The sequence below is a fragment of the Myotis davidii genome, unplaced genomic scaffold (genome assembly GCF_000327345.1).
Source record: "Myotis davidii unplaced genomic scaffold, ASM32734v1 scaffold992, whole genome shotgun sequence".
NCBI lineage: Eukaryota > Metazoa > Chordata > Mammalia > Chiroptera > Vespertilionidae > Myotis > Myotis davidii.
Genome location: NW_006283543.1, coordinates 32,752 through 42,065, shown reverse-complemented (window position 1 = coordinate 42,065; position 9,314 = coordinate 32,752). Strand labels below are relative to the sequence as shown.

Genomic DNA, 9,314 nt, shown 5'->3' with positions numbered 1-9,314 from the left:
GCCAAACAAACCCAGATACCTGCTTTCAGCAGCTGAGGTCTCAGAGCTAAAGCAAGCTCTCAGTTCCAGTGAAAGCCATAGAAGGTAAATAAATCCAAGAATAAAAAAAAGCCCAGTAGATTTTAGTGGCTGTGCTTAGGGGATAGAGTAACATCGCCATGATCTGAAGGGGGAGGATTTGTTTGTGTCCTCCTTCTATATGAAATGGCTAAACAGAAAAAAAAACAAAAAAAAGGAGAGGTTGGGAGCTTGTCGCCCGCTAGCCTGAAAATGGCCCTCAGCCCCTCACCCAGACTGGCCAGGCACCCAAGCGGGACCCCCACCCTGATCCGGGACACCCTTCAGGGCAAACCAGCCGGCCCCCACCCGTGCACCAGGCCTCTATGCTCTGTTTGTGACAGGGGAAGGAGCCCCAACCCCCTGATCAGCCCTGCTCTGTGCCTGATAGAGCGGAGTTCCCCAAACCCCTGAACACCCTGCAGCTGTGTGTGTGACAGGGTGCGGCGCCCCAACCCCGATCGGCCCTGTTCTGTGTGTGACAGGGTGCAGCACCCCAATCCCCCCCATGGGCCCTGCTGTGTGTGTGACAGGGTAGACCGCAATCTCCCCATCGGCCCTGCTCTGTGGGTGATGGGGTGGCGCCCCAACCCCCTGATCGGCCCTGCTCTGTGCCTGACAGGGGGGAGCTCCCCAACGCCCCCATGGGCCCTGCTGTGTGCATGACAGGGGGCAACGTCCCAACCCCCTAAACAGCCCTGCTCTGTGTGTGACAGGGGGCGCTGCCCCAACTCCCCTATCTGCCCTACTCTGTGCGTGACAGGGGGAGCTCTCCAACCCCCTGATGGGCCCTGCTCTGTGCATGACAAGGGGTGGTGCCCCAACTCCCCAATCGGCCCTGCTCTGAGCCCGACCAGGGGCTGCACCTAGGGATTGGGCCTGCCCTCTGCCACCCGGGGGCAGGCCTAAGCCAGCAGGTCGTTATCTCCCGAGGGGTCTCAGACAGTGAGAGGGCACAAGTGGGGCTGAGGGACACCACCCCCCCCCCACACACACACCAGTGCACAAATTTTTGTGCACCGGGCCTCTAGTCCTATATAATAAAACCCTAATATGCAAATCGACCAAAGGGCAGAATGACTGGCAGAACTGGTCGCTATGTGTGCACTGACCACCAGAGGGGCAGACAATGCAGGAGCTCCTGTGTTGAGTGTCTGCCCCCCTGAGGGAGGCGACTGGTGGAGGTGATTGGGGGGCAGGGCCGGCCAGTGGGCAGCACCCGGCCACCAGCCAAGGCAGGTGCCAGTGGGGGGGTCCCTGATAGCCCTGCCCACGAGTCACCCCACAGATCGGCCCTGACCGCCAGCCAGGCCTAGGGACCCTACACTATATATTGGAAACAGTCTCTTAGATTTAAAAATTAAAACCTGGCAAGGCTACTCTAACACTGAAAAAAAACAACAACAACAGGATGATGCAGCGATGACATGCATGGACTCTGGCTTGCACATTTTGTGGTCAGCCCTGATTCTGACACTTATAACTGTGTGACAAAGGCAATTACTTAACTTCTCTCTGCTTCAGTTTTTCCACCCATTAGATGGGGGAAATGGTATTACTGTCTCAGAAGGATCATGTTATGTACTACTTTTTATAATCAGGGCAAAAAAATGTAGCTGCCCTTACAATAGCAAGATGCCTTTCACCAGTATGAAAAGTATGGTCACTGGTGCATGCAGCATCCTGGATTGCGAGAGGGATGTCCTACTGCCAGTTTAGGCCCAGCATCCCCTGAGGGGTCCTGGATTGCAAGAGGACGCAGGTTGGCCTGAGGGACTCCCCCACCCCCATGCACGAATTTCGTGCACAGGGCCTCTAGTTGTAAATAATGCTACAATGAACAGAGGGGTGCATATACTCTTAAATGTGTCTTTTGAGTTTCTTCAGATATATACCCACAAATGGAATCACTGGGTCATAAGGCAGTTTCATTTTTAATTTTTTTGAGAACCCTCCATACTGTTTTCCACAGTGGCTGCAACAATCTGCATTCCCACAAAGAGTACACAAGGGTTCCCTTTTCTCCACATCCTCACCAACATTTGCCCATTGTAGATTTATTGATGGTGTGAAGTGATATCTCATTGTGGTTTTAATTTGCATCTCTATGATGATGAGTGATGTTGACGGGACATGTACTTCCATTTGCCCCAGTTGTTTACCATGTACATCCACATGGATGAGGACATGGATGATGCTATCAAGCCCTACATAGCCCACCGTTGCTGCTAGAGCATTAGTATTTCCCTCTAGTGTGCCTGTTGCTTGGGGCCTACTCTTCAGATATGCACATTTCCACTCAACAACACTCCTGTGGGACCAAGCTACGGGAGATGATCTCAGACGAGCTGAAGCCAGCTCACTGAAAGAGGGAGCCACCTTCCTTGAGTCCAGTCCCTGACATAGGCAGGGCTGTCTCCCTCTAAAAGAGTTCACCAGTGTCCTAAGTCAGATGCCACCACCAGCATAAGTCTCAGCAGCAATCTGAAACGAATGCCAGCAACCCCAAAGTGGAGAATGGGGATAAGCCTTTCAGACTGGCTCCTTAATGAGAATTCATCAAATTCCTGATAGCAATCGCCACCCTTAACCCCACCCCTTCCCCCAAAGAGCAGAAAACACAGTGGCTGATCTCAGAGCTCTCCCTGCTCAACTGTGAGCTCCCTCAGTCTCACTGCCCACTACTAGCTTTGGCCACCACATGGTCCATATCCTGTCCTCAACTCCAAGGACAAGACTCCCTACCTGATCTGTGTGGAAGTCCTTGAAGGCAAAAACTTCGACACCACCAATGTCCCCACCAATTCCTGAGAATTGAATCCAGGACACACAGTCTGTAGAAAACCTGCCCCAATTCAGTATCTCCCATGAGCAGGAGGCAGGCAGTTTCAATACTGTTTCCCACTATGACAAGAACGATGAGGCCTGCTCTAACCAGCTGCTCAGTGGTTAGAGTGTTGGCCCTCAGACAGAAGGATCATGGGTTTGATTCCAGGTAAGGGCACATACCTGGGTTTCAGGGTCAATCCCCGACCGGGGCATGTGCAGGAGGCAACCAATCAATGTCTCTCTCACATTGACATTTCTATCTCTCCCCATCCCTTCCACTCTCTCTAAATATCAATGGGGGAAATATATCCTCAGGTGAAGATTAACAAAAGAACGATGAGCCCCGGCAGGTGTGTGGCTTGGTGTTTGAGTGTAGAAGACCTATGAATGCCAGCATGTTAGATTCTCGGTCAGGGCTCATTCCCAGGATTTGGGCTTGATCCCCAGTAGGGGGTGTGGAGGGGCAGCTGATCAATGATTCTCATCATTGATGTTTCTGTCTCTCCCTTCCTCTCTGAAATCAATAAAAATATATTTTAAAAAAGAAAAACAATAATGAGGCCTGGTTAGGGAACAACATAGGGGAGCTGCAGGTAGAGCTCCCTGAATGCACACCAACAGCTGAGACAGTATGTTTTCCATATACAATATCAACATCCAATAGTGCAAGGAGCCTGTGTTCATTGCAGCAGGGTACATATGACAGTGCCTTTCAGAGCAGCTGGTTCACACCCCCCGCCTTCAAATGAGACCCATAAGACCCTTCTACAGTTGCTCTCAAAGAGCCCTGGCAGAAAAAAGTAAGGTGATCAGAGAGGATGTCTACCATGGCCATCTCCCTAATTGGGAGTTCTATCAGTCACTGTCAAGTATGGGAGATGATCTTTGGGAAGGAACTGTTGACCTTCCAGCTGTTGAAGCAACTGCAGTCCATTTGGGAACAGGGACAAGTGCCCCTGTGGATCAAGCCACACAAGATTCTTGTGATTTCTGTGGACAATAGCATGATTGGACCAGTGGTCAACACTGTTCATCTACCAGGGAAAGAAAGAGACAGCCCTCCTTGCCTGATTACTTCCTGCAGGAGCATGGCAGTTACACCAGAGGCATTCCTTAGTGCCCAGCACAATTTCATGCAAAGTTGAGCTAACTACCTGCTGCAAGTCAGAGACACAATGGGAACATCCTTTTGGACGCAGAAGGCCACATCATTCACATCAACTTTGGCTTCATCCTGTCCAGCACTCCCTGAAACCTGAGCTTTGTGATGTCAGCCTTTAAGCTGACCACAGAGGCAGCCTGAATGGTGACATATTCACTACTACAAGATGTGGATGCTGCAGGGGCTGATTGCTGCTTGGAAACACAAAGACAAAGACAAATCATGGAAATCATGCAGCAAAGTTAGCTTCCTTGCTTCCAGGGCTCCAGCACCATCCATAACCTCAGAGAGATTCCACATGAGCATGACAGGAGCAGCTATCAGCGCCAAACATCACGTGACACCATCCTTTCTCAGGCCCTGGATTGATGGGCATTCAGGGGACCCTCCTGGAGGGCCCTTATTAAAGAAACCTAATTTATCCACCCATCCACCCAAGGGAAATGGAAGGCAAGAAATACAAAGGATCACAGGTGAGTGTAGACTTTTCCAGAGGGTGGGAGAGTCAGCCTTAGGGTCCAGACTTGCTGGGGTTTCCCTGCCTCCATTGGTGCCAGTACTAAAACCTGAGAGACTCCAGGATTTAGTGCCCTCCTGAGAACAGAGGTGATAAATGTGAGGACATTGGGTCTTTCTTCTCACCAGGATCTGAGAGGTTCTCTCCATAGGCCATCTCTTTTGTTGTTGTTAATCCTCACATGAGGATATTTTTTTCATTGATTTTTAGAGAGAGACTGGAGGGAGGGTGAGGGGAGAGAGAGATACACACACATGGATTGGTCATCTCCCACACATGCCTCAACCAGGTCTGGGGATTGAACCTGCAACAGAGATGCATGCCCTTAACCAGAAATTGAACCCATGACCCTTTGGTCCCTGGGACGACACTCTAACCACTGAGAAAGTGTGACAGGGGGGAGCTCCCTGGCCATCTTCTTAATCTGTTCTCGGTCCTAGGAAGGGGGAAAAGAGTGGGTTCCTAGTACTTAAGACTTGATCTTGTGGTTTGCCTTTGGCCATGCTCTTTCCAGATACTGACTCCTAGCTGGAGTTCCCCTTGGTGGGTGAGCTATGACATAAGGTCCTGCACTTGCTGAGATTCTCAATCACAGGGGCCAGGAAGAAAGTTAGTTACACAACCCCTCCAGTATGTGAGGGTAGTGGCCTAGTCACGGGGAATTCCTTGCCCTAATCCCTTCCCCACACCCAGGGAAATAGCTCTCAATTTTTTGTTTGAAATAAAGTCTTTAGTATAAACAAACAAATGAAATTACCTTTTAGCTAAAGCCCTGTATAAACAAACACTCCCAATCCTTTAGGCTTCAACTTAAATATCATTCTCTTTCTCACAGTACCCATATGTATATTCACAGAACTTTTAAAATCTGCCAAGACATTTTTATATCTCTGATTATTCTGTTTAACATCCCCCTGCATGCCTCCCAGTCCCTAGGATTTTTTTTTTTAAATATATTTTATTGATTTTTTACAGAGAGGAAGGGAGAGAGACAGAGAGTTAGAAACATCAATGAGAGAGCAACATCGATCAGCTGCCTCCTGCACATCTCCCACTGGGGATGTGCCGCAACCAAGGTACATGCCCTTGACCGGAATCGAACCTGGGACCTTTCAGTCCGCAGGCCGACGCTCCATCCACTGAGCCAAACCGGTTTTGGCCAGTCCCTAGGATTTATGAGGGCAGGACTATGTTGATATTCATCACGGGAGGAATCTGGCGGAAAAATAGAGCAGGAGAGACTGGGACATTATGAGAGGAAAAGAACTGCCCCACAGAGGTATCAAACCTAACTATGGCTTACTAACTACACATTAAATAGATGCATGACGCTATTTTACTTTATTTCACATTTATACTTCTTAAAATAGGGGAAAGGGAGATTTGTTAAAATCTTATCCAAACATTTACTAACATTCCCTTACAACGGTTTTAGGAGAAAAGACATCAAAATTTCAACTGTTAGAAAACTATGGTATACCTACACAATGGAATACTATGCTGCTGTAAAAAAGGAATTCTTACCATTTGCAACAGCATGGATAGAACTGGAGAGTATTACACTAAGCGAAATAAGCCAGTCAAAGAAAGATACATATCACATGATCTCACTCACTTGTGGAATATAATGAACAACATAAACTGATGAACAAAAATAGAACCAGAGTCAAAGAAGCATCAGACTGTCCAACCTACTAGCCATCTGGTATCACATATTCCTAAATTCCCAGGATTAAGATGTAGACATCCTTAGGGGGTGGGGGCAGCCAGGGAGAGGTCAATGGGGGAAGAAGGAGACTTATGTAATACTTTAAAGAATAAAGAATTTAATTTTTTTAAAAAAATGGGAAAAAAAGGAACCAAGATGGTAGCATAAAGTACAAACCTGTACGTGCTGCCCCCCACAACAACATTAAAACTACAACTATAAGACAAAACAGCTATCATCCAGAACCACGGGAAAGCTGACCGAGTGGAAGTTCTACAACTAAAAGGAAAGAAAAAAGCGCACTGAGACTGAGTAGGAGGTGCAGAGGCGCCAAGAACAGAGGTAGTGAGGCGTGCGAGAGGCAGCTGCACCTGGGTGCGCATTTTTTTTCAATCAGAAGGGGACAAGCGCTTGAATGCACTGAACTCATTTACGGCAAGACTCTGGGGTCCCAGACTCCTATGGGGAGAAACTGGACTGTCTTGCAGTGGGTCGGAAAGCGAGGGTGACTTTCTAGCAGAGCTGCTCACAGGGATCATTGTTGCTGTGGGGGCGTGGGACTCGGGACGCAGAGACACGGAGTCTCATAGACGGCTGACGACAGCCACTTTGGTTTGCTCTGCCCTGGTGATTCTCTGAGACCCTCGCCCCACTCAATTTACACCCCCACCCAAGCAGTGCCCAGCGGTGCAAAGCAATCACCTATGCTTTTGCAGCCTAACAAACTGCAGCTGGATCAGAGAGCTCCAAAACTTCCAAACCCCAAACAAAGAGGAGAAATCTGCTGATAACGCCGTAGCTCCTGCTGGGTGGACTCACACAGTGGTTGACTTGGGAGATCCAGGAGCCAGGGTACTCCTAGTCAGATACTAGATTTCAACTCCTCACATCCATAAGGGACATACTCAAGAAGCAGACTCAGTGAGCACCAAAGCCCCACTGAAGCAAGTCCTACCCCATAAGGATGTCTCCAGCACAGCAGTTCTTCCACTGTAGACACAGCGGGTCCTTGCAGTCAGCCAAAAATGCGCAGACAAAGAAACATGTCACAAATGAAAGAAATGGAGGAAAGCAAACTAATGGAGGGCATAGAGTTCAAAATCACAGTTATAAGGTTACTCAAGAATCTTCTACGACCTCCCGAGAAACTTAGTGAGACATCCGAGGAACTTAGTGAGACCTTCAAGGATCTTAATGAGAATGCCAAAAAATGGAAAAGGACCAGTCAGAAATTAAGCATACACTGTCTGAAATAAAGAATAATATATAGAAATTCAACAGTATACTAGAGGATCCCAAGAATCAAATCAAAGATGTGAAATACAAGGAAGCAAAAAACACCCAACTGGAAGAGCAAAAAGAAAAAGGAATCCAAAAATATGAATAAATCAGGCCAGCCTACTCTCACCCCCAACTGCCCTCCCCTGCAGTCATGGTTGCCCCCAACTGCCCTCCCCTGCCCACCATCTTGTGACAGTGTGGGTGCAGCCATCTTATTGTGTGGGGAGGCCATCTTGTGATGACATGGGGCAGCCATCCTGGGTACGCTTCACAGATAAAAAAAAGCTAAAGGAGTTCATCACCACCAAACCAGGATTATATGAAATGCTGAAGGATATTCTTTAAGAAGAGGAAGAAGAAGAAAAAGGTAAAGATAAAAATTATGAACAACAAAGTGACAGCAAATAATTATCAACAAGTGAAGGAGGCCATCTTGTGATGACATGGGGCAGCCATCCTGGGTACGCTTCACAGATAAAAAAAAGCTAAAGGAGTTCATCACCACCAAACCAGGATTATATGAAATGCTGAAGGATATTCTTTAAGAAGAGGAAGAAGAAGAAAAAGGTAAAGATAAAAATTATGAACAACAAAGTGACAACAAATAATTATCAACAAGTGAACCTAAAAATTAAGTCAGAATAAACTGGTGAATATAATAGAAGCAGGGGCATAGAAAGGGAGTGGACTGACAATTCTTGGGGGGAAGGATGTGTGGGAGGTGTGGGAAGAGACTGGACATAAATCTTACACCTATGGATGAGGACAATGGCAGGGGGTAAGGGCATGGGGTGGGATGGGAACCAGGTGGGAGGGGAACTAGGGTGGGGAAAAGAGTAACATCTGTAATAATCTGAACAATAAAGAGTAATGAAAAAATAAAAATAAAAAATGGAAAAAAAATAACATTTACAGGTGTGATTATGGGTTTTTCCCCCATTTTTACACTTTCCACACAGTGTATCAGCATATTCTGTATAATGAGATTGGGGCATAAACTTGAACATGCTGAAAGAAAAATCTTATTTTCACTTTTCCAGATTAAAAAAAATTATATAGTAAAAGTGTAAAGATACAAATGATAAAAAAAAAAAAATTTCACCTGAACATTAACCCTATTCCCTGGACACTGCAGTCTGAACTGGCTGTAGTAGAAGTCACTCAGTCCTAGAACCTCTTTATTCAGCAGAGGCTATCCAGTATTATGGGGCTTCTAAAGACAGGATTTGTTTATTTTATTAATTCTCTCAAGAAGTAAACCCATGTACTCAGTTCTTTAAGGAGAAAGCCTCCAAATATACAACAGCAAATTCTTTGATGTCTAAAGTTAATACTGCACTGTCAGGGAAGACCAGGCAGGGAAGGAAAGGGGCACTAAGAAAGGGCTGGCAACCCTATAGCACATCCTCAAGACTATCTCAATGACCACTTTTAAACTTTATTTCACCTGTTTTGGGAAGGTACACAATTTGACCTATCCTCAGACAACCAATTCCCTAAGCCCAGGGTTTGCTGGCCCTATCAACAAGGAAATCCTATATAATAAAGAGGTAATATGCAAATTGACCCTCATGCCCTCGCATCATCACAAGATGGCCGCACCCATATTGCCACAAGATGGCTGCCCCATGTCGTCACAAGATGGCCTCCCCACATCATAAGATGGCTGCACCCACACTGTCACAAGATGGTGGGCAGGGGAGGGCAGTTGGGGGCAACCAGGACTGCAGGGGAGGGCAGTTGGGGGTGAGAGTAGGCTG

General features: G+C 47.2%; 1 pseudogene; it reads left to right on the top strand.

The window, feature by feature from the left end:
* Positions 1-4,716, top strand: part of LOC102766005 — a 6,798-nt pseudogene extending 2,082 nt beyond the window's left edge.
* Positions 4,717-9,314: the final 4,598 nt, after the last annotated feature.